This window comes from Oryctolagus cuniculus, chromosome 5 (genome assembly GCF_964237555.1).
Source record: "Oryctolagus cuniculus chromosome 5, mOryCun1.1, whole genome shotgun sequence".
Lineage (NCBI taxonomy): Eukaryota > Metazoa > Chordata > Mammalia > Lagomorpha > Leporidae > Oryctolagus > Oryctolagus cuniculus.
Window position 1 is genome coordinate 53,136,482 of NC_091436.1, and position 15,249 is coordinate 53,151,730.

Sequence of the window (15,249 nt, forward strand, 5' to 3'; positions counted from 1 at the left end):
GCAACTTTAGCAGGCAGTATAAGTAGCGATGTTCCGTTTCATTGTAGCGAGTTGATGGAACACGCCCTCCGTCTGTGAAAAGCACAGCCTGACAGCGGTGCTGGCTCCGACCTCCAGGCTGCGACGCTCTGAGGCCTCCCCAAGTCCCCCCCCCCCCCCCCCTTGGAAAGCGGGGTGTGACAGTGACGTCCTCCGCCCTGCAAGTTTAGAAGCGCAGGGAGACAAGGCCTTTTGCCTAACTGGATCAGGTGGAGGAAGTGGCGTTACAGGAATAGTGGCTGGCGGACCCGGGGGCTGGCAGCAGAGTTCTGGGGCTTTGGGAACCCAGACTTAAGCAAGCCAAGAGCGAAGATCACAGAGACAAGGAAAGCCATTGTTCCCTGGTTCAAATCCAATAGAAAGTTTCACTAGGACTCTCAGGCTATAGAACTGCGAATGCCCCCTGGAAAAAGTACATTGGAGGAAGTATTTGTGATATGCTAAAGATGTATTTGAGTTTTGAAACTGAATATTTTAAGCCGCACTGTTTGGATATGGAATTTTTGTTTTCCACCTGTTTGCACATGGACAATGAATGATTCCATGTCCCCAACTCACCTTGCAAATGGTGAGCTGTCCTAAGATTGAAGAATTTTCTTGATTACCTGCAGTGTAATTTACTTAAATGTAAATTAACAACAAAGAAAAGGCCAACCTTGTGTTCTAGCCGGTTAAGCCTCTGTTAGCCTCGCAGCATCCTTGCATTGTTGCAGCTGATTGGAGACCTGGCTGCTCCAGTTCAGATCCAGTTTCTTGCACTTGGGAAGGCAGCGAAGATGGACCAAGTACTTGGACCCCTGCCACCTGTGTAAATATGTGAGAGACCAGGCTGGAGTTCCTGGCTCCTGGCTTCCAGTTGCATGCATTTGGGGAGTGAACCATCAGTGGCAACCTCTCACACTAACCTCCCTCCACCCCCTCCCATAACTCTTTCAAATAAATACATCTGCATGTTTATTTATTTATTATTATTAGACATTTTTAAACGAATAAAGACAGTCCTCCAGCCCAGTTTTACCCAAGCCTCTTTTTAGCGGCTCGCTGCTTTGTGGATGCGCTCAGCAAATAGGAGGAGCCTCCGGAAACCCAGGTGCACAAGTGACGTCCAACATCCCTCCCATCCCTATCCTAGGAGGAACTATCGTCTATTTTGGAATTTTCCTGAGACAAAAAAAGAGAACGAATAAAGCGGGCCGTCACTCGATTAACCCACAATCTATGTTCCGGATGCAGGGGTGGGGAGAGGTGGGAAATGCAGGTTCCTTCCCCTTCTCTCATCCCGTCTCGCTGCTGCTAAGCAGATTTCGAGCCTGGGGCCTCTCTGCCCAGCCCTGGCCCGGGACTCTAGATTGGCCTCAGTTCACACACCGAGGGTCATTTCCAAGGACGCCGGAGGAGGCGGATGTCCATGCATTCTCTCACTGAGGGCGCAATGCAGCAAGTCTGCACATCTGAGCATCCTACTTCGTCGCAGCGCGCTCCTTTCGGCTCATCTTAGGCTAGGCAACCAGGGATGTTGCTGCCAAAATTGCGTGGCGAAAAGCCTGGGGAGGCAAGCAGGGGATCATGCCTCTAGTCAAGGCTCGGAAATTCTGCTCTTCCCGTCCTGCAAGTTACCTTCTATCAGCTGTTCTCGCTCGCTTTGATGTTCTGTTTTACTTTGATTTTTCTACAAATTCTGGAGAATATCACGACACCTTCTGTGAGTTCAGCAAGGTCCAGCAACGTTGCTATTTTAGAAAAGGATTACAGGAGTAGTGCTTTTGCACATTTGAAGGAAGAAAATTAGGTGAATGGTTCTAGTTGCCTAAAACTGCTTTCTGCTCATATTTCATTATGCCTTCTTACTTAAGACGGTTTTTAAAAATCTCCCTGAAGTTGAGTGATGGTACTGACTGCAGAAGGGTTTAAAGGAACACAGGAAATTGGGTAAGTGAGGACCCATCTTGAATTTAGGCAGGAAAACCTTTCCCTTCCCTCAAATCAAAATAAAAGAAAAAAGAACCAGCTGGGAGTTTTAAAATATACCCTGAAGACTGGAGCATGTTCAGTCTTTTCTCAATATTGGAACACTGGGAGGTGATGTTTTTCAATCTGATGAACTCTTCTCTTGTTTCTATTCTGAAGCAGAAATTAACACTACATTTAAGCCCCTCCACTCTCCCAGTACACAACCAACCAAAGTCAAGTCAAACTTTGATTTAGACTCTTGGGAATGTTACACAGATTGAAGGAAAACAAGAGTAAATTCTGTCTCCTGTTTCCTCTTTATGAATTCCACTCACACCAATTTATTGAGCTGCCAGGAAGGAGTCATATAAAAATAAAGTTAATAAAATCAAAATTTCTTTTCAATATCCTAGAACAATATCTAAAATTGTGAACCTTCATTCCCAAAGTTAATAAATTGCATGCCCTTTGTTGTTGTTGTTTTTTTTTTTTTAGCATTTTATTTGTTTTCATTAAGAGAGAGAGAGAGAGAGAGAGAGAGAGAGAGAGAGGGAGAGAGAGATCGATCTTCCTTCCTGTGGTTCACTTTTGAAATACTGAAGTATCCACAACAGCCTGGGCAGGGCCAGAGAGAAGCCAAGAACTTGGAACTCAGTCCTGGTCTGCCACTTGGGTGGTAGGGATCCAAGTACTTGAGCCATCATCTTCTGACTCCCAGGATGTGCATTAACAGGAGACTGGAACTTGAATCCAGACACTCAGTTATAGGATGTGAGCATCCCAAGCCAAATCTTAACTGCTGTGCAAAACACCTTACCCAAGATGTCAAATTAATTGTCAATGGAATTTACATTCATTTAATCATGATAACATTTCAATGAAATGCTTATTTTCCCCTCAGGAAGATTTGCCTCTTATTTTATGAACTAGCTGACTTCATTGCCTCTGAATCTTTATTGCTGTGTCATCTTATTTCTGTGACAATATACAATTTCAAAAGAAGGACATATGAATAGTCTAGAGAACTGACTTGCTGCCAGCTCAGGGCCTCCCTTGCCCATGGTTTGGATCCTGGAAGTTGACATTTTGGCCTGCCTTATTTTTCCAGTCAAAGGGGATGGAACACAATGCTGACTTCACAGAGTTACTCCCTAATCCCATCCTTGCTCATTTTACTGAAGAGAGATGCCTTTGGACTTAAGAGAGTAGCTGACAAAGTTTTGTGGATTCAAGCTGTTAATGATATTAGTTGACAAAGAAATGATAAATGAGGTAGTAAATATACCACTTACAATGATTTGAGCATCACACATTGTATACATGTATTGAAGTATCACATTGTACCCTATAAATATGTTCAATTATGACTTGGCAATTAAATACCAAAAAGCATGAAAAATTGGTTGTGGCAGAGGCAGGGATTTAGTCTAGTATCTAGGATGCTGGATAAGAAAGAAATCTGCATTCCAAATCAGAATGCCTGGGTTCTAGACCCTGCTGGGACTTCTGATGCTAATGATGATGGTTCAAATAATTATTTTCCTGCCATTCATGTGGGAGACCTAGGTTGAGTTATTGACCCTAACCCTGGCCCTTGAAATTGTTTGTGGATTAAACCAGCAGTTGGGAGTGCTCCCTTTCTGTTTCTCTCAAGTAAATAAATAAACAAACAAACAAACAAATAAATAAGTAAGTTGGAGATAATTCCTGCAGAATTGAGATTTTTCAGGAATGATTTGTTATTTAGGAATGATACTACACTCTGTGTGATGATTTTATTTTAAAGAAATAACAAAAGAAAAAATAGAAATCTGTGTGCTCTAACAGTTACCAAAAAGCTAAGTGGAGGAATTACAGTTTGAGTTAGTAAAAAAGCAAGAACAAGAGGGTTGAGTAATTTTCTTGCAAACTTAGAGTAGCTCACAGAATAGTGTTTCCAAGTAAAAATCCTGCATAGTCATGTGAATAGATGATACTATTTTATAATTATTAATATATATTTAAAATTATAAGAATATTAAAGTTTACTTCAATATTTAAGAATATATTTATGTTATGTAGAACTCAACTTTAGCTTTGGTAAAATAATGACAACTTCCTGAATTACTTTTCTATTGAAATCATGCTGATATTAATGCTCATTTCTAAGATTGAGAAACATTTAAAACCATAATCACCTTTCAAAAATGAGTTTATTTTAATGAGTCTCTATGAAAGGGTTGGCTTAAGGATATGGTGACAGAAATTCAACCCATATGACTCAAACCATTAGAAATGATCATATAAAAAATAAAAAGGGAGATTGGGATATAAATGTGCCAAATATTTTTGGCTTATCATATTTGAAAAAGAAGAAAATATTAGAAGCTAATTTGTGTTTATAGTATTTACTAAGATATTTACTAAGATTAAGTCAAAGAGCAGGTATCAATTATTTCTTGATATGAAGATGTTTTTCATCTTTACTTTGGAAAAGTCACTTTATTGCCTTTAATTTCTGACTCTATTAAAATTATTTTTCTTTAAAGACACATGGTCCGGATATAACAACCTCAAAACTATGAAACTTCTTTTGTAGGATGCAAGGACATAGAGGAATTTTCAGATTTAGAAGGTGGAAATAGACTAAAGGATTTAAATTGTTGTCTTAGATATTTGACAGTATTGGTGTTGATCCATTCCCAAACTTCTGTTTATAAACTTCATTTTAGCAGAATGCTGGAGGGATTAATAGGAGACCACAGGACTAACAGACAGAAGGTGAAGATATCCATCTGAGTGTGATGTCCTGTCACATGTTTCAAGAGGTCTTGAAAAAGCTTCTTAGAAACACTCGTAGGAAGTTTCTCTTGGCAAGCATGGAAGAATTTTTAGTACTGACAGCTATACTGGCTTCCATTTTTAATTCCTTTGGTTATTGTGAGTGATTTTTAAGCAAATTTTATGTTGACATAAATAAATTAAATTTTCCTATGCCTGAAATATTTACCATGGTAGGAAGTTTGACAATGCATTGAACCTAGCATTAGCCTAACAGACTGCAAAGCTGCCTGAATTTTAATTTTTGCTCTTAATTTCATGCTGTACATACTATGCATCATATTTTAAAGTGATAGTCATTGGTTGGCTCTGAAATTCAGACCTCATCAGGTGCTATTATTTCATCTTAATTTATGAGAGGCATGAATCAATTTATCTTTAAAATAATCTAACCCATCATATTATATAAAATTAAAAAATGAAATATAAATTTAAAAATTTACATAGTATATAATTTTGTGTGCTTAATGATGGATGTTGCCATACAGTAAATCAAAATGGAAACTTGTCAGTTGTCCAGAGAATTGGTAACAAAAATAAGTTACATCACTAGGTAAGAAATCAAATGGACTTTCACTAATTAAACTTTTCCCCACATTAGCAACCTAATGCCTGTACTCCTAGACATAGTTAATTCTTTCCCCAAACTTAGGTCATGACCTTGTAATGTCTATCAGTATTTGGGAATATTTTCAGAAGATAATGATTCTGAAATGCTTCTAGATAATCACATATTTTCATCCCTTTGCTTTCTTTTTCCCTCTTCATAAACTTGGTGACAAAATAAATTTGAAGTCTTAATGCATACTAGCATTTATAGCTTTGCTTTGGAGTATTTTAAAGAGTAGCCATAACAAGGACATTTGTCATTTTTGGAAATGAATGTGATAAAATAGCCTTTCAGTGAAGCAGCATAATAACTCAGTTACTAATTGACAATTTTTATTAGAAAAACAGACTATTCCTGTGTATTTTAAACAAAATGCTGTGAGAGTGGGGAGATTGGGAAGATTGGTCAAAGGACACAAAATTTCAGTTAAGAAAAATATGTAAAAGAGGTCTGTTTTTATAATGGTGACTATGGTTAGTAACGATCTATTTTATTGTTGCAAACTGATAAGAGAATGGATTTTAAATGTTCACAACACAAAAAATAATTGTTAAGAATGTGATTAATATGTATGTTAATTAACTAAATTTAGACATTCTATCATATATACACATTTCAGAATATCAATGGCACATCATAAATATATATACATATAATTTTCATTTTTCAATTAAAAATAGATAATAAAATGAAGTGCTAAGTCGAGGCAACCATACCAACAAGTGAAAGAGATTCTAGGCTCTTTTTACCTTGGATAGGAGACCAGAAAGCCAAAGAGGGTTACATCAGCAGAAAGAAAATACTAATAGTAGGTGTCAAAAAGGTGACATTTCAAAGCACATGTTCTCAACCAGTTATGTAGGCAAGTAGCAGAGAATTGGAGAGAACCCCCAGGACCTAAAAGGGGGGGTGGGAGAAGCCTGCTGCTGATTGCTATCTTAAAGCACACAAAGTGGGAGTCCTAATCCCTGGTGCCCATCACTATAAAGGTCACATATTTTGGGAACTCAGCCCACTGGTCTAATTTCATGATACATTGCCCTGTCTTCTCTGGGAAAGCAATACAGCCTCTGATGAAATTATTCCAGCTATTTTCTTAAGAATGGAACAGGTTGGAGAAAAGCAATGGAGGAGACTGGATCTTGAGGTACTGGGCTCTCCGTCCAGTATTATGAAATGGAGTTACTCCTTCAGCCCTCAGTTTATTCATCTGTACAATGGAAAAACTAGGTTAGACGATCTCTAAAGATTTTTATGGCTCCACATTCTGAAAGTGGAACAAACATTTGATTTGCAAGTAGTGTGTAGTGTTGATAAAAATGTTTGTTTCCAACCCAAGATGCTTCTTAAAGAATAGCACATCATAGATTTTACTTGGAAATCAATAATTCTATCTTCTCATATTCTCATCTAGCAAGGACATAGGATATATTCTTAAAGATATGGCAGTAGTAGTCAGCCACAGACCTTAAAAATTTTGGATAATTTAATTCAAAAGGGAGATCTGCCTCCCAAGCAAAAATTGAGTGAAGCTGAGATCTCTAGTGTTCAATATTGGAAGCAAAATTTCTCATTGCATTTTCCTTCTGTGTGTCTGAGTTTATGAATATTATGTAGATCCAGAGTCTGCTCCTTAAGAAACAGAAGATCAATCATTCTGAACTGTCATGAGACTGAAAGCAGAATATACCCATTCTTTTATCTGGTAAAATTGGGACTTAAAACAAATCTTTTTATTTTTTTCACATTGGATATTTACTGCATATATCAGCATGCACTAATATATAGTTTATTTATTACAGGACATGAATTTGCTAGAATTATTATTCACAAGAATCTAATTTGGTCATCAGAACTGATACCCAGAGTAGCTGAATACTTGAACCATAGATTTCTGGTGAAAATAAGCAACAATATACACCACGTTGGGATTCATAGCCAAGAATTCCATTACTTTGTTTACACTAAAAACATTTGAAAATCACTTCCTGCAAACATGACAATGAGCTTACTACTATGCTCACCACTTTGGTTAAGATCCAGAGAAATCATAAAAATGTAGTGATAACCAGAAAGCATGAATGGATCTTCAAATAAGAGAACACAGAATATAAAAAAGAAACTCAACATGATGAGTGGGGCTGGCACCATGGGGTTGGCTCTGGGCTTGAAGATGATAATCAAGTTCTTGGGTTCTACATGAGAATGAAGAGAAGTCCTGAGGTTGATGCACTTCCTGAAATGGAGGCTTATTCTGTGAGGCTGACTTGCCCGCAAAGGAAGCTGGAAAAGTGAAGATTGGCTGCTCTCGCTTTATCTTTATTAAGACCCATGTCCTGGTTGGCAGGAGGAAACAACTACAGCCTCGTGACCAACAGCTGAGTAGGATGGCCCTCTGAGTCTGTGAGTGGATTTGCATTATCCCTGTTACTACAGTGGAGCAGAAGCTCTGAAATACACACAATAGTAATAGAGTGTGGACTGAGAGATGTGTACATGTGACCATGAGAGGGGCAGGTGAGATAACTAGGAAAGTGTTAGTAGCGAGGGCAAGTGAGTTAATACTTACATAGTCATGTGCTACCTGTTGATGTCTTGGTCAAGGGCAGTATGCACACACAAGGGTGGTGAGATTATATCACGTGGTTCTGTGGTAGCTGACTTAGTTTGTACACATTCATAGAAGGATGAAATCATAAAAAGATGTGTTTCCCAGAAGGTATCTTGCAGTTAAATAATGCATGACTACCTATTAAAATACATTATTATTTATTCAGAACTCATCACGTGAAGTAAGGGTACTTCCCCAAACAAATATGTGTAGCATATGTATAATGTTCATGGAAAATGAATATTATCTTTTAATTCTATTTTCCATGAACTTATTGAAGTATCTGTGTATATGTGAATGTATGTGTGTATCTACTCCAACAAAAATCAGTGGTTTCTTAACAAGAAAAAATGGAGGATGGCATTGGATAGACAACTAAGAATATCTTACACAAAATTGTGGGACATTTTTAATATTAATCCATGGGAGTAGGTGTTTAGCTCAGTGGTTAAGAGTGGATTAAGATTCACTTGTCCTGCATGGAATACTTGGGTTTGATTCCTGGCTCCTGATTTCAGCTTTCTGTTAATGCAGATCCTGGGAGGTAGTGGTGATGGCCCAAGTTCCTGCCACCCAGAAGGAAAACTTGGACTGCATTTTTGGCTTTGGCTTCAGCCCAGGACCAGCATTTGTCGGCATTTAAGGAGTGAATGAGCTGATGGGAGGTCTCTGGCAGTACCTAAGTGTCATAAATAAATAAACAAATAAATAACTTTAAAAGTAAAAGTTATACAAATTATTCTACAAAGAACTTTTAACAAATCCTCTGTATTATAAAATGTTTAAGAGAACAGAAAAGGTCTTGATATCAAAGTTATACAAAGATGTAGTAGGAAAATCAAGTTACTGATCAGTATCAGCTGGAAAAATTGACGTGAAAAATTCTAAATAGAATGTTATTAATTTGCTTTCAACTGAATTGAGAAAATCATATTTTGTGATAATACAGGAGAGGAATTTAACCTCAAATAATCTTTTAGTTGGAACACACTACATTATCAGATAAAAAGAGAGATAGGGGTCAGCTCTGTGGCATAGTAGGTTAAGCCTCTGACTAAGGCTCTGGCATCCCATATGGGTCCAGTTCGTGTCCTGGCTGCTCTTCTTCCTATCTAGCTCTGTGCTGATGGCTTGGGAAAGCAGTGGAGGATGGCTGAAGTGCTTGGGCCCCTGCACCCATGTGGGAGACCTCGAGGAAGATCCTGGCTCCTGGCTTCAGATCGGCCCAGCTGTGGCCACTGCAGCCATTTAAGGAGTGAATCAGCTAATGGAAGATCAATCACCCTCTAACTACCTCTCTCTGTGACTCTTCCTCTCAAATAAATAAAAATAAAGAGAAATAAACTTCACAACTCAGTACAATTTCACCCTCATGTATTATAAAAAATATAAATAGATGGGAGCTTCCTTAGTGTTTTTGTTTTCCTTGGTCTGGTGTTTCTTTTTTTAATTTACTTTATTTTTAAAAATTTTTATTTAAAATTTTTAATATTAATTTTTAGTTAGTTTTTAACAGATGTGATTTGATTTGTAGATATGATTCTAAGAACATAATGATATTCCCTTTCTCCCTCCCTCCCTCCTCCTTCCTCCCACCCATTTTCCTTCTCCCTTTTTTTTTAGTTTATGAGATAAGATATTTTAAAATTACATTACAGTAAATAGAATTAATGCTTCACCAAATAAGAAATTTAACAAGTAAATTGCAAGAATACCCTCATTTAGTGGGAATATAGACAATGGGTATAAACAATAATTGAATGGAAAAATGACCATTTCAGTCATATACAGTAAATTTTAAAGTAATCACAGATTATTAAAACTATAGTAGTATAACATTCTTAAACATTGATTTGACAAAGGTATAAAACAATGTTTTACAAAACTATTTGCAGCAATACTGAGACACACAGACATTTCTTTCTTTTTTTCTTGCTTTTTTATCTCTTTTTTGTTTATTTTTTGATTTTTAGCTCCCACATATAAGGGAACACATGCAATATTTATCTTTATGGGTCCAGCTTATTTCACTCAACATGGCTTCCTACAGTTGTGTCCATTTTGCTGCAAATGGTAGAATTTCATTCTTTTTTATAGCTGAATAATATTCCATTGTGAATATATACCACATTTTCTTTATCCATTCATCTGATGATGGACATCTTGGTTGGTTCCAAATTTTGGCTATTGAGAACAGTGCTGCTATTAACATGGTGGTGCAGCTGTCACTTTGATACAACATGTTCTTGTCTTCTAGGTGTATACCCAGTAGTGGGATTGCTAGATCATATGGCAAGTCTATTTCTAGTTTTTACAAAATCTCCACACTGTTTTCTACAGTGGCTGCACTAATCTGTAGTCCCACCAACAGTGTAAACATGTTCTTCTTTGTTCACATCTTTGCCAACATTTGTTTCACTCTGTGTTTTGGATTTTAGTCATTCTGAGAGGTGAGGTAATACCTCATTCTGGTTTTGATTTGCATTTCCCTGATGGCTAATGGTGTTGAACATTTTTTTCATGTATTTGTTGATAATTTGTATTTCTTTTTTTTGAGAATTGTCTGTTGATATCCTTTGCCCATTTCTCAGCTGGATTGGTTTTATTGTTGTTGTTAGGGTTTTTAAGTTGCTGATATATTTGGTATATTAATCTATTGTCAGATAAATTGTTTGCAAGTATTTTTTTCCCATTCTGATGGATGTCTCTTCACTTCATTGATTATTTCCTTTGTTGTGCAAAAGCTTCTGAGTTTGATATAACCCCATTTGTTTAGTTTTGCTTTTGTTGCCTGTGATTTGTGGGGTCTTGTCCAAGAAGTCATCTCATATACCAAAGTCTTGAAATGTTTCCCCCACATTTTCTTCTAACAAATTCATAGTCTCAGGTCTTAAATTTGGGTCTTTGGTCCATTTTGAGTTAATTTTAGAGTATGATAAGAGAGGTGTGGATCTAATTTCATTCTTCTGCATATATACATTCAGTTTTGCCAGCACCATTTGTTGAAGAGATTATTCTTACTTCACTGTATGGTCTGAACACTTTTGTCAAAATCAGTTAGCTGTATGTATGTGCATTAATTTCTGGACTCTCTATGCTGTTTAATTTATCTCTGTATCAGTTTTTGTGCCAGTAACAAGCTGTTTTTTTTTTTTACTTTTATTTAATGAATATAGATTTCCAAAATACAGCTTATGGATTACATTGGCTCCCCCCCCAGTGACTTCCCTCCCACCACCAACCCTCCCCTTTCCCGCTCTCTCTCCCTTTCCATTCATATCAAGATTCATTTTCAATTTTCTATATATATAGAAGATCAGTTTAGTATACATTAAGTAAAGATTTCAACAGTTTGCACCCACATAGTCACACAAAGTGAAAAATACTGTTTGAGTACTCGTTATAGCATTAAATTTCAATGTACAGCACATTAAGGACAGAGATCCTTCATGAGGAGTAAGTGCACAGTGACTCCTGTTGTTGACTTTACAAATTGACACTCCTGTTTATGGCATCAGTAATCACCCTAGGCCCCAGTCATGAGTTTCTAAGGCTACGGAAGCCTTTTGAGTTCACCGACTCTTATCTTGTTTAGACAAGGTCATAGTCAAAGTGGAAGTTCTCTCCTCCCTTCAGAGAAAGGTACCTCCTTCTTTGAATACCTGTTCTTTCTACTGGGATCTCAGTAACAGAGATCTTTCATTTAGGTTTTTTTTTTTTTTTTTTTTTTTTTTTTTTTTTTTTTGCTAGAATGTCTTGGCTTTCCATGCCTGAAATACTCTCATGGGCTTTTCAGCTTGATCCGCATGCCTTAAGGGCTGATTCTGATGTTTAGGACATCTGCCATTCTATGGGTCTGCTGTGTATCTCACTTCCCATGTTGGATCGCTCTCCCCTTTATTTATTCTATCGGTTTTATTAGCAGGCACTAGACTTGTTTATGTGATCCCTTTGACTCTTAGTCCTTCCATTATGATCACCTGTGAACAGAAATTGATCATTTGGACTAGTGAGATGGCATTGGTACATGCCACCTTGATGGGATTGAATTGGAATCCCCTGGTATGTTTCTAACTCTACCATTTGGGGCAAGTCAGCTTGAGCATGTCCCAAATTGTACATCTCTTCCCACTCTTATTCCCACTCCTATATGTAACAGGGATCACATTTCAGTTAAATTTCAACACTTAAGAATAACTGTGTATTAATTACAGAATTAAACCAGTAGTATTAAGTAGAACAGACACACAAAAAAAACTACTAAGAGTTCATTAACAGTCAGGGCTATGCTGATCAAGTCACTGTTTCTCATAGTGTCCATTTCACTTCAACAGGTTTCCTTTTTGGTGTTCAGTCAGTTGTCACCGATCAGGGAGAACATATGATATTCGTCCCTTTGGCACTGGCTTATTTCACTCAGCATGATATGTTTCAGATTCCTCCATTTTGTTGCAAATGACTGGATTTCATTGTTTTTTACTGTGGCATAGTATTCTAAAGAGTACATATCCCATAATTTCTTTATCCAGTCTACCGTTGATGGGCATTTAGGTTGGTTCCAGGTCTTAGCTATTATGAATTGAGTTGCAATAAACGTTAGAGTGCAGATAGCTTTTTTGTTTGCCAATTTAAATTCCTTTGGGTAAATTATTTATTTGAAAGTTGGAGTTACACACAGAGAGAAGGAGAGGCAGAGAGAGAGAGAGAGAGAGAGGTCCTCCATCCCATGGTTCACTCCCAAGATGGCTACAATAGCTGAAGCTGTGCTGATATGAAGCCAGGAAACAGGAGCTTCTTCTGGGTCTCCCACGTGGGTGCAGCGGCCCAAGGACTTGGGTCATCTTCTACTGCTTTCCAGCAGAGAGCTGGATTGGAAGTGGAGCAGCCTGGATTCAAACTGGTGCCCATATGGGATGCCAGCACTGCAGGCAGCAGCTTTACCCACTATGCCATAGCGCTGGCCCTGAATGATATTTCTTTCTTGTTTTCTCCTTCTGTGAGTTCATCATTAGCATACAAACATACATGTTTGTTGTGTATATTTATTTTGTAACCTGCAACTTTACTGAATTGGTTTATCAATTCTAACAGCTTTTTACTGGAATGTTTAGGTTTTTCCATATACAACAACATATCATCTGCAAACATGGATAATTTTTTAAAAAAGATTTATTTATTTATTTGAAAGTCAGAGTTACACTGAGAGGCAGAGGCAGAGAAAGAGAGAGCAGTCTTCCATCTGCTGGTTCATTCCCCAGATGGCCACAACAGCTGGAGCTCCACCGATCTGAAGCCAGGAGCCAGGAGCCAGGAGCTTCTTCCAGGTCTCCCACATGAGTGCAGGGACCCAAGGACTTGGGCCATCTTCCACTGCTTTCCCAGGCTGGATCAGAAGTGGAGCAGTCTGGACTCCAACCAGTGCCCATATGGGATGTAGGCACTGCAGGTGGTCGCTTTACCAGCTATGCCATAGTGCCGGCCTCAACATGGATAATTTGACTTTCTCTTTTCTAGTTTTGATGCCCTGTATTTCTTTTTCTCCCTGATTTCTCTTGCTAAAACTTCCAGTACTACATTGAATAATATTGGTGAAAATATAGCCCTACTTATTCTTCTGTTTGTTGATTGATTTCTAGTTTTATTCTTTTATGGTTTGAGAAGATACATGGTGTGATTTCAATCTTTTTTTAATTTGCTAAGACTTGGTTTGTTACCTAATATCTGGTCTATCCTAGAAAATGTTCCATCTGATGATAAGAAGAATATGTATTCTGTAGCTGTTGGGTGAAATGTCCTGTAACTATCTGCTAGGTCCATTTGTTAGATAGTATGTTTCAACTCTAGTGTAGCTTTATTGATTTTTTTTTTGTCTGGATGATCTGTCCATTGATGAAAGTACTGTGTTGAAGTCACTAGGATTGTATTGTAGTCTATCTCTTCTTTTAGGCATAATAGTATTTTCCATATATATCTGGTGGTCTTGTGTTGGGTGTATATACATTTATGAATGTTATGACTTCAGGCTGAATTGAACCTTTTAGTAAATATAATGCCCTTTATCTTTTTTTACAGCTTTTGATTTAAAGTATGCTTTATTTGATATCAGGATAGTGACTCCTGTTCACTTTTGGTTTCTATTTGCTAGGTGTATCATTTTCCAACCCTTCACTTTTCGTCTTATGTATCTTTGTGAACTATGTTTCTTGTAGGCAGCATATAGTGGGGTGTTGGTTTTCTATCCATTCAATCAATCTAAGTCTTTTGGTTGATGATTTTAATCAACTTATATTCAAGGTTAGTACTGATAGATAAGAACTAAGACTTGTCATTTTGTTGATTGGATAATGATTCTATCTGCTCTGTTAGTGAATTTAGTGGTATCATGTGTCTTCATGATGTTTACTTCTAACGCAGGACACCCTTAAGAATTTCTTGTAAGGCTGGTCTGGTGCTGATGAATTCTCTCAGTTTTTGTTTATCTGGTAAATCTTTATTTCCCTTTCACTTAAGGATAGGTTCACTGCATATAATATCCTTGGTTGGAAGTTTTTTTCTTTTTAGACCTTGACTATATCATCCCACTGTCTTCCGGCCTGTAGAGTTTCTGCTGAGAAGACTTATGTTAATCTAATTGGTTTTCCTTTATATGTAACTTGATGTTTTTCTCTTGCTGTCTTTAGGAGTTTCTTTTTGTCTTTAACTTTTGACAATTTGATGACAATATGCTCTGGAGAAGCATATTGTTAGCTGCTTGGGGTTGAGTATGCTTGGGGTTTTTTGGGCATCTTGGATCTGGGTGTCCACATCTCTTTCAAGACCTAGGAAATTTTCAACTATTACCTCATTTTGCATTTCTCTCTCTCTCTCTCTCTCTCTCTCTCTTTCTCTAATGACTTATTTATTTGTTTGAAAGGCAGAGTTACAGAGAGGCAGAAGCAGAGACAGAAAGAGAGAGAGAGAGAGATCTTCCATCTGCTGGTTCACTCTCCAAATGGCTGCAACAGCCAGAGCTGGGCTAATCCAAAGCCAGTAGCCAGGAGCCTGGAGCCAGGAGCTTCTTCCGGGTCTCCCACATTGGTGCAGGGGCCCAAGGACTGGGACTGTCTTTTACTGCTTTCCTAGGCACATTAGCATGAAGCTGGATCAGAAGTGGAGCATCCAGGACTTGAACTGGCATCCATTTGGGGTGCTGGCACTGCAGGTGGTGGCTTTACCTGCT

General features: G+C 37.8%; 1 long non-coding RNA gene across 2 annotated transcripts in view; it reads right to left on the reverse strand.

The window, feature by feature from the left end:
* Nucleotides 1–7,658: 7,658 nt before the first annotated feature.
* LOC138849601 (uncharacterized) overlaps nucleotides 7,659–15,249 on the reverse strand; it is a 62,672-nt gene continuing 55,081 nt past the window's right edge. For both annotated transcript variants that reach the window (XR_011388559.1, XR_011388558.1), the window contains one exon: nucleotides 7,659–8,709. This is a non-coding gene — a long non-coding RNA (uncharacterized lncRNA). The remainder of the gene's footprint in view (nucleotides 8,710–15,249) is intronic.